At 39.7% G+C, this 13,386-nt stretch overlaps 1 long non-coding RNA gene across 1 annotated transcript; it reads left to right on the top strand.

Annotated features, from left to right (window-relative positions):
- LOC110430135 lies at positions 3,668–5,487 on the top strand. The gene is made up of 2 exons (XR_002447399.1): positions 3,668–4,305; positions 5,192–5,487. It is a non-coding gene; the product is annotated as an uncharacterized LOC110430135 (long non-coding RNA).

The raw sequence follows: 13,386 nt of genomic DNA, 5'->3' as shown, positions 1-13,386 counted from the left end.
CAACGAGATCTGCAATATTTATTATAGACAAATGCATCGACAACCACCCTTTTAAAGTTTTTATAAATAGAAAGGAAGAGGGGATTGGAGATCTCAAATGTGGTGATGTTGGAGAGACCAAAAGATTGGGGAGATGTTTCATATGAGCAAGGACTTGATGAGGTATTTATGAAATAACTTCCATGCTCACTGTTGTTTCTCTCATTCTCAAACTCCAAGGATGATTCTTCATGAATGCTTAAAATTTCTCTAGGATTGTCTCTCAAGTCTGTTTTATCTATCCATTCAATGGTGATAGCACATGGATTTTTAATGCCCTCTAGCCATTGATGTTGCTCTTCTCGATCCTCCTTCTTATGCATGGGATGTCTAGAGAGATTCATAGGATTATCGGGAGGTTCAAGAGAAAGAGCATAGTAGAAATTATTAAGCTCAAGGATGGGTTGGATAGCCAAATCATGGGATTGAAACTTCCTTTCCTCATCTGGGAGATGATTCCTTCTCTATTTCTAAGATTTTTCTATGAAGACTAGTACAAGAAGGATGTCCACGAATGAAGACATACCTTGCTTTACTAATAGATAAAGAAAGAAAGACTCTACCAAAGGATATATGATTAAGACCAATGTGAAAATATCGAGAAAAAACATGGTCTTGTAGGGCTAGGTCTAAACCAGAATTTATAGAAAGATTAACAGATTCCCTAGGTGTAGCTAAAAGTGCATTATCTTCTTGATTAAAAGATAGGACCTTGGCTATAAAAAAGGGTTGGTTTTGACCTATTGCAATCAACTCCGTACAGAGAGCATAATTAGGGGCAGGACTTGTTGACTCCCATGGTCTATGGCTGGTCTCCGAAGGTGCAAAGAATTCAATAATAGGTATGGAATTTAAGTTATCCATAAAGATAAAAATAAAAAGATAAAAGAATAAAAGTAAAAAAGTATAATACAAGATAATCACTACAAGAAATCTGGGCTTCTGTGACGAATACCAGATGACAGAATACCTATTTGTCACAAACAGAGATTGTTTATGACGACTGTTCGCAGGATGACAACTGTTTATGACCAAGTTATGTCTCTGTCATAAACATCGTCATAGTATACTCTGCATCAGCTTTGTAACGACAGATCAATGACAATAGTTGATCATCATGAAATATAAAACTTTATTTTTTTTCAAAATATCTTGTTACCTCAGTACACGTCGCCAATGATAGTTGATCGATATAAATTATAGAACTATTATTTTTACAAAATATCTTGTTATCATGTGTGCCTACTCCACGTGAGCTCTAAAAAATTGCAGACACATGTAGATCAAATTTAGACCTTTGAAATGAAACAGAGAAAACTAACCACTAGAACAAGCGACTGTTGGTGTCTAGGTTCTACTTCTTTTATTCTATTCAGTACTGGAATAGGGAGCACTAACCCACTAGACTAGAACAAGTGACTGATGTAAAAAAAAAATAAAAAAAAATTGCGATGTTTGAGGGAACGAACTCCTAGTAGAACACGAACTCCTAGTAGAACAAGCGGCTGATTAAATCGAACTCCTAGTAGAACAAGCGATTAATTAGAAAAAATGAAAAAAAAATGTAGAATATGAGGATCGAACTAAGCACAAGTTCAAAATAAAGAACTCTTACAACTGCAACAAGCGACTATTGTTGCCATATTGGATCATTCTATTTTATTTATCCAAATGTGTAGAACATAGGAATCGAACATGGCACCACCTGAACAAAAAGGAGGAGGCAAACCACTGGGACATTAGCATAGTTGAGTTTATTGAAGTGTTCAATATTTTTTGTTCATTAAGACCTAGAAAACATCTATTTTCATCAACTTTAATTTTTATTATTTTGCAATAATATTCAACCAAAGTTTTTATATGTTTTCATATAATTATATAATATATTTTCGTATGTCCTTAACCAAATGAGCAAACCAATGCAACCGAACCGGACAAGAAACCGAAATTTTTTATATGTTTAATTAAAATTTTATATGCTCTTTATATTGTATAATATATTATTACTTCTGACATTATTACTTAAAAAGATAGGTAGCAATGCCCCTTTCTCTAGGGGCGGCTCCCTATAAATAGACACCGAATAGTATAAGCACTAAAATTTAAATTTTGCAAACAATCTCGGATGGAGAAATGACCAAAATAAAATTTGTAGATCTCGTAAAGTTACGAAACTTTGTTTTTCAAAATTTTTTCATTAGAAATTATTTACTAAATCAAAATGCTATGTGAAATTTAATTTTGAAATTGTTGAAGAACTCATTTCACTTTTTAATCTCTGGCTAAAATTTGTAACTAGCCTTTCTCTCTTGTACTAGCTCCAAATTTATTGATTTTTCCCTAAAAATTTCTAAAATCATGCTCTATCAAACTATTGTGTTCTTACAGCTATATTTTGTCTATCTTTTCATGTGTCTATGTTTTATGTATTTGAATTTTGAATTTCAAAAATTGACAATTTCAAACGTCATTTCGAAACATTAAATGATTTCAGCTGAAAAAATCATGAACATAAAAGTTATAGAACTCAACAAGATCTACAACTTTTATTTTGGTCAGTTTTTCATCAGACAAAATGATAGTAACATTGCTCATAAAATTTACATATCTCTCTTATTGTTTATGAAACTACAAGAGGGATGTGTAAAATTTGTGAACAATGTTATTGCTACTATGTCAGATGACAAAATGACCAAAATAAAAGTTGTAGATCTCGAAAATTTATAGAACTCTAAAGTTGAAAACTTTTTCATTTGAGATCATTTTGTCAAGGAAAACTACGTTTCAATTTCTTAAATTTGAAACTCAAATTCTTTAAATGACCTTAGATGGAGAAACAACCAAAATGACAGTTGTAGATATGGAAAAGTTATAGAGTTTTGTAGTTGACAACATTTTCATTCGGGGTCATTTTGTCAAGAAAAATTATGTTTTAATTTTGGAAAATTTGAAAATTGAAATTTTCAAATGACCACGAATGGAGAAACTAAAAAAACAAAACGTATAGATCTAGAAAAGTTATAAAACTTTGTAGTTTAAAATTTTTTAATTTATATTCATTTAAGGTCACTTATGATACTATAAAAGTTTCCTATGCAGCAAAACAACCTCAAAATTGGTTTCCGAGCACACTAAAATTTGGAATCCCGCGCACACCAAAGATTGGAATCCCACGTGCACCTTCGTGTATAGCTAAAAAGCAAGACAAAACATAAAAATTAGGTGTTGAGCCCAATAGCCCAACTGCCTTTTGATACTGGCCTGTTCGGCCCACAAATTTATAGCCATTGATTTACGATCGGATGGATAGAAATACGCCCATGCCTAATATATAAGAACTTGGCTATCGAAACCCTAGCCACAATTCCCTTTCCTCAGGCCTTGTTTAGTTCCGAAAACTGAAAAGTTTTCGGAACTGTAGCACTTTCGTTTTTATTTGACAAACATTATCCAATCATAGAGTAACTAGGCTTAAAAGATTCATCTCGTGATTTACAGGTAAACTGTGCAATTAGTTTTTATTTTCGTCTATATTAAATACTCCATGCATGTGACGTAAGATTCGATGTGACGGGGAATCTTGAAAAGATTTTGGTTTTTGGAGTGAACTAAACAAGGCCTCAGCCACCGCACCCCATCTCCCACTCTGAGCTGCACCCTATCTCCCAGTCCTAGCACTCTAGCAGTGAGGGAGGAGAGCAAGGTGGCCATGGTTGGCAGCGCATCGAGTAGAGAGGCCGGCCTCCTCAGCGATGGTGGCGTGAAGGGTCGGCGGCTCGGCTAGGGCGGTGCGAGGGCTCACCAATCCAAGCCTCGTCCACACCATCTATGATGACAGGATGATGCTTGTAGCGCTGACGGCTCCCTCAGTGATGGTGTTGCAGGTCCTGGAAGACGGATCCGGCTGTGGTGAGGTGGCACCGGCGAGCACAGCCCAGATCCACACGAGAGAAGGCCGGACCTGCGCTAGGAAGTTTCCAACTTGGCTCCTTCATCCTTAAGGCCATCAGCAACAATGGCTCTGGCGAGATCCATGGCGCATTCATGGCTTTGAGGGCCCAGTGTTGCAGGTTGCGGGCGTGTGGATGCTGCCCCAGTGGACGTGAAGATTGTCCAGTGTGCTTCGGCATGGCACCATGGTCCAGGTCTTTGACTTCATCTGCAACACCAGCATAATCAGTAACTGCAAGTGAAGGGCTCCCGTTCATTTCTGCAAGCCATTTGGACTAGCTATGCATTTTTTGAACATGCACGCCATGGAAAGTGGTGAGGCTACAGACTAGCAGTGACCCTCTGTTATACTTTTTAATGTTATATCGACAAGATAACATGTGTATATAGTTGCAAACAGTAAACTTCGTGATAGTGTTCAGATAGCCAAAAGATAATCATAGTAGACACTACTGCCCTGTAAGTGAGAAACAAGCTAACACCATGGATTGAACTGTCAGCAAGCTTTTCCTTGAAAGCTACTATTTTAGAAATTTAAATACTATTGCAAACTGAATTTATGTGTTAAAATTGCAACACTAAAGCTACTGCTTTTACGTGAGATGGATATATGCTGCATCTTGAATTGTAGATAGCTTAGTAAAAACAAATTTCATTTTCTTTCTTTGGTTGCTTCATGACTAGAAGAATTACTTGATTTCTGTTGTATGGTCATTCTATAGAGGGCAACATAGATCGATGGCCTGTTTTATGTATATGTACATTTATTAATTGTTTCACCACCTGAATTTGTTGCAGTTCAGAGTTCAGATAGTAACGATCAAATCTGATGTGCTATTATTTCAGCATTGTACCTACTGCTTTCTGATTTTTTTTCTAAGTGAATGTGCTTTGATTTTATCCCAAGCTGAATGTCATCTTCACATATATGTTACTTGATCCCGGCGCCAAGTATATGTGTCTCTATGCTTCTCTAAAATAATCTGCATGCTTTTTTCATGAATTGCAAAGTCATCCACCTACACCATGGCAGCTAGTAGGGGGGAAATCATATACTATTTAGATAACAGTTCTAGTGACTGCTACAAATTGCTTTTTAGCACTTGACTGCATAACCAGTATCATATTACAAGTTCTGCACTTCGTATTATATATCTACTAGCTGCATCACCAGTATCATATTGGTGTCTACTAATTGCAGGCATGAATAACAAGTTGGTCTGCAGCGACTGCAAGCTGTCTTCAGCGGCGCAGGGTGGCCACAGAAACGTGTCCAGCGGCTGCAAGCTGCCTTTAGTGCTGCAGGGTGACCACAGAAATAGCTGGAACAAATTAACTTGTTTAGTGAACAAATATAGCTAGTACTGTATGTTAGTTTATGGAGCCATTTTGTATGCCCATTTATGATACATATATGAAATGTTATGTTTGGAGCACCCATTATGTATGGTCATTATTGTGTAATTAGTAATTGTTATTATATTGTTTGTGACTGTTTTTTAAATGGGTCAGCCCAGCTTGGATTGTAACAATATTGGGCTTAAAGGAAGAAAATGCCGATTTGTAACTAGGCCAAGAAGTTTTGCACAACATGTGGGCCAACTAGGTTGGTCCTAATTAATGAAAAAAGCCCATTCCTAATGGGCCAAATGTTTTCTGCCACATCATTAGCCATGTCATCATATATGTGGTGTTACTCTATTCAATTTGTTATGACGATTTAGTCTCGTCATTGTATCAATGACATGAGAACTATTGTCACTGTATCAGTGACAAAGTCCTCTGGTGGTCATAGAAGGTGATTAGTGACCTACCTTCTGTGACGACAGTCACTTCGTCACTACAGGCAGGTAGTGACAGAAAACAGGCTGTATTCGTCATAATCTAGTTGTCATAGAAGCCTAGAATTCTTGTAGTGAATAGCAAGACTCAAAGTTATCTCAGCAAACCGTCTTTCTCCCCGGCAACGGCGCCAGAAATGCTTGTTGATATTTGGTAACGCAATAAGGAAATGATCCGCAAGCGCACGGATATCGGTGAGCATTTCACCCGGGAGATTATCCAGAGTTATCGTATTTATATTTTTACCACTGGGAGAAAGGGTGCATTTGACTAACCAAATCTATTGCTACTATCCCTTTAGGCTACAAAGAATGTTTCTCGATGTGAGCGATGTATAGAGAAGACTGCAACCGTAGTCTCGTTCTAACCTTGGTAACGATGATCTACTGTTCTATTGGGGAAGCTTACGGAATCTAGACACCACAAAGGATGTTCGACCCGCACCTATAAACCTACCCGTCCTGCTAACAAGATATGGGATACAAAGGTAACTCGGAAATGTCACGTTCCTCGCTACTACCACGGTCCAGCTAGTCAGGGGATATCTATGAGTACCCTAGCCTAAACACCACGTTTACGCTAGCAATGATTACTCTAATACTCAACCGGAAGAGGATTAAAGTAAACTCATAAACCAAAGAACAATAAAACAAGAACTTACTAGAATTAGAAGTCGAATTACTGAAGAATCTTAGAAGCAAGCCTCGGGTTAGAAGACTTGATCCCGCAGGTACAACTCGGAGTAGACACCGACAGGCCGACCTTCCTCCGATCTACACCTCCACTCTATCTCTCTCAATCTAGTAGAAACTAGAAGATCTATTTCTACTTACATTGGTTGCTAAGCCTAAAAAGAAATTCTATTTAGAGAAGAGGTTTTCCTTCGAGGGCACCCCTCAACTCTATGATAACTTCTTGTCTTCTCCAGGGTCCAGGGGGTCTCCTTATATAGTCCTCCTCCTCTATGCATTTTTGGGTCGGTAGGCGATGTGGTACTACGTTATCCTTGATCATTTAGGTCGGTGGAACATCGTGTGCGAAGAGAGTCCCGAACGGAGTCAGGTCAGGGCGGGCGCCCAGGGAAGGAGGGCGGGCGCCCTGGGCCTGGCCCTTTTCGGCCTCTGCTTTCTTCCCGTGGCTTCTGGAGTCTTCTAGATGGTACAAAATTGCGCGGTGCGTTGATATCTCTATGTAATCCCCACATGTGGGCCTTTCTTCCGTATTTCCTGATAACCCCCTGCAGAAATAGACAAACACCAAAACTCGTGGAATTCTGTCAGATAAAACCCTAAGTCTAAATGTTGATTTCATTTGGATCCTTTTCTTTGTTTATTTGATAATTAAATTTGATACTTAAGGACCGTCAACAGTGGGTATCTTTGTACCCCTAATTCTACTTCGGACACTTGTCCATTTTTACCTCTCGTCTCACTCTTTTTTCGAATCAAATTTTAGCATAGTACCATGCCTCTAACGCAATAATACTTCAGAAGAGTGAATCTTTTATATTTTTAAAACAAAAAGATCTACTTTGGAGCATGATAATTCTCTCAACCAAAACTACAAGAATTAACAATGGCTTGAACAAAGCAAGTGCCCACAGTTTTAATATTTATATCTTATAAGACTCGAGGTATTATGTCAAACAAGATCTATTTTTTTTGAATTTTTAGATTTTCAAAAGATAAAATCTCTAGAACTCTAGCGAAACTTGGAACAAGTTAAATAGTAGCTCAGACCTTCTCACATCATGTTTGTTAATTACCTAGACTTGGATCAAACTTTCTTTTTATTTTATTTAAAACTTAGGATTACACAAAACTATTGTATATTACTCAAAAGAAAAACTTTGTTTGGTTTCATGGTTATGCATTTTTTATTTATTTCTGAATTCTAGTAAATAAAGCCAAGAAAGAAAAGTAATACTTATCTAGATACACATGGGGGTGCCTCCCCCAAGCTCGATGTTGACATAGTCGTTCACTCTTGTGGCCTGCATGTTCGGTCTCACTCTTCTTAAGCCTCAAAATCCTGCACAACCCAAATAGACAACAAAACTCGTGGAGCATCTTAAGGGTTAGGTAATTGTCTAGAGCTATGAGAGCTTAATGTGAGAATTCTATGAACTCAATCACATCAAGTTCCTCTACCAGGTTGTTTTGTGGCTCGAGATAGATTTTCAAGCGTTGACCATTTACCTTAAAAGTGTTACCTATGTCGTCTTGGATGGTAATGGCTCCATGAGTTGAAGTGTCAATAACCTTGTATGGTCCATCCCACTTACTTCGTAGCTTACCATGCCCAAAGAGCTTAACTCTTGAATTGAATAGTAGAACCTTATCTCCAGGCTTAAACTCCTTGTGCTTGATTCTCTTATCATGCCATCTTTTGTTATAGATCCTTGAATTGTGGTAGGCTTTCTCTCTCCATTCTTCTAGGTCAGATAGTTGCATCAGACGATTCTCGCTAGCGAGGTGGAGATCCATGTTCCATTTTTTGAGTGCCCAATGAGCCTTAAACTCTACTTCCACAGGCAAATGACAAGTTTTTCCATATACAAGTTCATAAGGTGACATGCCTATGGGTATTTTGAATGCAGTTCTATATGCCCAAAGTCCATCAGGAAGTTTGTCCTTCCACCCCTTACCCATCTCATCTACGGTCTTTTGTAAAATATTTTTGATTTGTTTGTTAGATGTTTCGGCTTGACCGCTAGTCTGAGGATGGTATGGTGTTGCGATGTTGTGTCGAACTCCATGATCGGCTAGGTACTTCCGAAAGATTTTGTCGATGAAGTGGGAACCTCCATCACTTATAACTATCCGCGGTATACTAAAGCGAGGAAAGATTACTTCATCGAACATTCTCTTGGCATGTTTTGAATCAGCTGATCGACAAGGTAGGGCTTCTACCCATTTGGACACGTAGTCCACAGCTACTAAGATATACTCGCAATTCCCAGACATAGGGAATGGCTAGTTCTACTTGAAGATTATTTGTGAGAGGCATTTCATTTCGTGAGTTGATATTCCCATGTTTTTGACATCGGTGGCATCTCCTGACAAAGTCCTTTGTATCTTCATACATCGTTGGCCAGAAAAAGCCACTTTGCCAAATTTTAGCATGTGTCCGGAATGCTCCATAGTGTCCTCCATATGGCGAGGCATGACATCTTTCCATAATTTGAGTAGCCTCAGCCATAGGAACACACCTTCGCAAGAGTCCATCAGCGCAGACTCAGAAAAGATATGGCTCATCCCAAAGGTGGAAACAACTATCGTGAAGCAACTTCCTTTTGTTTGTACCAGGTGGGACATAGTCTTTTACTATAAAGTTTACGATGTCTGCGTACCATGGATCTGCATGTGTTATCTTAAGCAGGGTGTCATCCCTTAGGTAGTCATTTATGGGAAGCTCATCATGTGTTTCCTTATATTGAAGCCTAGACAAGTGGTCGGCTATGGAATTATCTACTCCCTTCCTATCTCGGATTTCTATCTCAAAGTCTTGGAGTAGAAGAATCCATCGAATTAGACGAGGCTTAGCATCTTTCTTAGTGAGGAGGTACTTGAGAGCAGCATGGTCTGAATAGATGATTATCTTTGTCCCCACTAAGTAGATCTAAACTTGTCTATAGCAAAGACAACAACCAAAAGCTCTTTTTCAGTTGTAGTGTAATTGAGCTGTGGTCCAGACAAGGTTTTGCTGGCGTAGGATATGGCATAATGCTTTTTATCCTTGGTTTGTCCTAAAACGGTGCCAACCGCAAAATCGCTAGCATCATACATGATCTCAAAAGGAAGATTCCAATCAGGTGGTTGGATAATCGGCGCTGAGATGAGTGCTTTCTTAAGAGTTTGAAAAGATTTATGACACTCATCACTAAAGATGAAAGGTGCATCCTTAGCTAGGAGAGTAGTTAGGGGTGTAGCAATTTGAGAGAAGTTCTTGATAAAGCGTCTGTAGAACCCTGCATGTCCCAAAAAGCTACGGATTCCTTTCACATTCGTGGGAGGTGGAAGTTTTTCAATAACTTCAATCTTTGCTTTGTCCACCTCTATACCATGTTCGAACACTTTCTGTCCTAGCACTATTCCTTCCTGAACCATAAAATGGCATTTCTCCCAGTTCAGAATTAAGTGCTTTTCTTCACATTGCTGCAAGACTCTATCTAAATTCTCTAAACAATGATCGAAGGTTTTGCCATAGACGATAAAATCATCCATGAAAACCTCCATGATCTTCTCAATCATGTCTGAGAAAATAGACATCATGCACCGTTGGAAAGAAGCTGGAGCATTGCACAATCCAAACAACATTCGTCGGTATGCATAAGTTCCATACGGGCATGTAAAGGTAGTCTTTTCTTGGTCATCTGGGTGGATTCCGATTTGGTGATATCCAGAATAACCATCAAGGAAACAAAAGAAAGAGTGGTTTGCAAGCCGTTCCAACATTTCATCAATGAAGGGTAACGGAAAGTGATCTTTCTTTGTAGCCTTGTTGAGTTTTTGATAGTCAATACACATACGCCACCCAGTGACAATTCGTTGAGGGATGAGTTCATTCTTCTCATTCCTAACGACCGTCATTCCTCCTTTCTTTGGCACTACTTGGATAGGGCTAACCCACTCACTATGTGGCACAGGATAAATAATCCCAGCATGATAGGTTTTGAGGACCTCTTTCTTAACAACCTCTCGCATAGCATTGTTAAGTCTCCGTTGTGGTTCCCTTGAAGGTGTAAAATTGGGATCAATTGGGATACGATGAGTGCAGAGAATGGGACTAATGCCCGTGAGATCTTCGAGAGAGTAGCCAAATGCTGATCTGTGCCTTTCAAGAACAGTGATAAGTTGTTGTGTTTCATAATCAGAAAGCTTGTCACCGATAATTACTGGAGTTTTTGGATTGTTGTGCAAAAAGACATATCTAAGGCCAGAAGGAAGAGGTTTTAACTCTATCGAAGGAGGTGGAGGTTGTTCATTTTTGTCTAGCTCAACGGGTCCTACCAACTCTTCTTCTTCTTGAACAAAGTGTTCATGATTAAAGAATGGTTGGGCCATCTCCTCTTGAGTCAGCATTAAGATCTCCTCAATAGGATCTGGTTCAAGTTTGGGTTCCACTATCATGTTAATCGATCTAGTAAGAGGAACAACAATAGTGGAATTCCCAACCTTGGAGTCTAAATGACCTCATTGTGGTTGTTCTTGTAGAAGTTTCATGATTGGTCTGCCAATCAAGAGAGGAATCTCCGGTATGTCAAAAATGTGAAAATCTAGACATATTCCAGAGTCCTTGGTTCTAACAGGAACTGCACATAATACCCCATGGCTTTCTAGAATTAATCCAGATGGACTTTGTAAAAGTTTTTGAGATGGGGTCATGGACTCGTTGGGATAAAGAGTGTCAGCTAACTCCTTAGAAATAACATTTATCCCAACATATGGATTGTAGTTGACTTTCCTAGCGGACCCTCTAATTTGGCATAGAAGAATGGTTGAAGGAGTGATGATCCGAGCTACCTAAGGAGATAGCTCTGCTTCTGTTAGCCATTCATAACTCAGAATAGCCGAAAGTTTTTTTTGTGTTCTATGTCAACAGATTCTACTCTTAGAACGGATTGAGTGGTCCCTTCTAGAGGTCGTGTTTGGATAGGAAAATTCGAGGTGTTTCCATAATCTTCACAAAGATCTTCCTCGAATTCAAAGGGATGCTCTAAAGGTGGTGGTTCATCATCCCTTAGTTGGTTTTGCATTCCCTTATCAGGAGGTTTCTCTACAACCAAATTAATAGATGGGTCAGGTGGAATTCTAACTCGGTTGCAAGTTCCTCATCTTTTGGTTTAGGATCAGGCTCGACTTCTTTTTCTTCTTCAGGAAACTCATCATAAATGCCTGTGTAAGGGGTATTTTCAAGGATTCTCTCTAGGATAGCTCTCCCCTCATCTGTGAGTTTGTGTGCGAATGAGCCTCCTGAAGCAATGTCGAGGTGAAAAGCAGCTTCCTTGTTTAGACCACGATAAAAGTGGTAGTACAGTACATGGTCAGACAGGGAAAGGTTCGGACCAGAATTGCTAAGGCTTGTGAACCTAGCCCAAGCTGCTCCTAAAGTTTCCTTCTCTCTTTGTTTGAATGTAAGAATTTCAATTCGAAGGTCAGTGATTTGAAAAAGTGGGAAGAAAGCGAGACAAAAGTTGTCCCAAAGTTCATCCCAGTTTCCATTAACGCCTCCTACAGAATGAGCATACCACTTTTTTGCTCTTTGTTGATATTTGTTAACGCCATCAAGAAATGATCCGCAAGCGCACGGATATCGGTGAGCACTTCACCCGGGAGGTTATCTAGAGTATCGTATTTAAATTTTTACCACTAGGAGAAAGCGTGCATCTGACTAACCAAATCTATTGCTACTACCCTTTAGGCTACAAACAATGTGATTTGATATAAGTGATGTATAGAGAAGACTACAACTGCACTCTCATGCTAACCTTGGTAAGGATGATCTACTGTTCTATTGGGGAGGCTTAAAGAATCTAGACACCACAAAGGATGTTCGACCCGCACCTATAAATCCTACCGATCCTGCTAACGGGATTGTGGGCTACAAAGGTAGCTACGGAAATGTCACGTTTCTCGCTACTACCACGGTCCGGCTAGACAGGGGATATCTATGAGTACCCTAGCCCAAACACCACGTTTACGATAGCAATGATTACTCTAAACTCTACCGGAAGAGATTAAAGTAAACTCATAAACCAAAGAACAATAAGAACAAAGAACTTACTAGAATTTAGAAGTCGAAATACTGAAGAATCCTAGGAGCAAGCCTCGGGTTAGGAGACTTGATCCCGCAGGTACAACCTCAAAGGAGACACCGACAGGCTGGGCTTCCTCCGATCTGCACCTCCACTCTATCTCTCTCAATCTAGAAGAACTAATTCTAATCACACATTGGATGCTAAGCCCTATGAGGTTGGAACCCTAGAGGGACCTCTCTCTCTGAATCCTCTCTAGAAAATATGCTAATGAATAATGGGATTGCCCTCCTCCAGGGGCCAGGGGTCCTGCTTATATAGCCCCTCCAACTGAACGTGGGCCGTCGGATCAAACCAACCTTAATCGCACAGTTTTCCTTAATCCTTTAGGTCGGTGGAGCATAATCCGCGAGGCGGGACCTGATTGGTCCCTATAGTAGGGCGGGCGCCCTAGGGGGGAGCGCAGGCGCCCTGCCCCCGGGTCCGCTCGACCTCCCGTTCGTTCTCGTGGCTTCTAGACTCTCCCACGCCCTGCCCCCGGGCCCGTTCGGCCTTCTATCAGATATAACCCTATGTCTGGGTGTTGGTTGCATTTGGATCTTTTCTTTATTTATCTGATGATTATATTTGGTACTTAAGGACCGTCAACAAACTCCCCAAGCTTACCTCTTGCTCGTCCCTGAGCAAGGATAGACTCAGTGATGGATCAGGAGTTGCTGTAATGCCTCTGTATGTTGACGGTTCACATGCTTTCAAACAAGTTCTCATCTCTGAGTTAAAGTAACTATTAAGACTTA

Source organism: Sorghum bicolor, chromosome 9, assembly GCF_000003195.3.
Source record: "Sorghum bicolor cultivar BTx623 chromosome 9, Sorghum_bicolor_NCBIv3, whole genome shotgun sequence".
Lineage (NCBI taxonomy): Eukaryota > Viridiplantae > Streptophyta > Magnoliopsida > Poales > Poaceae > Sorghum > Sorghum bicolor.
This window is presented reverse-complemented; position numbering and strand designations above follow the sequence as displayed.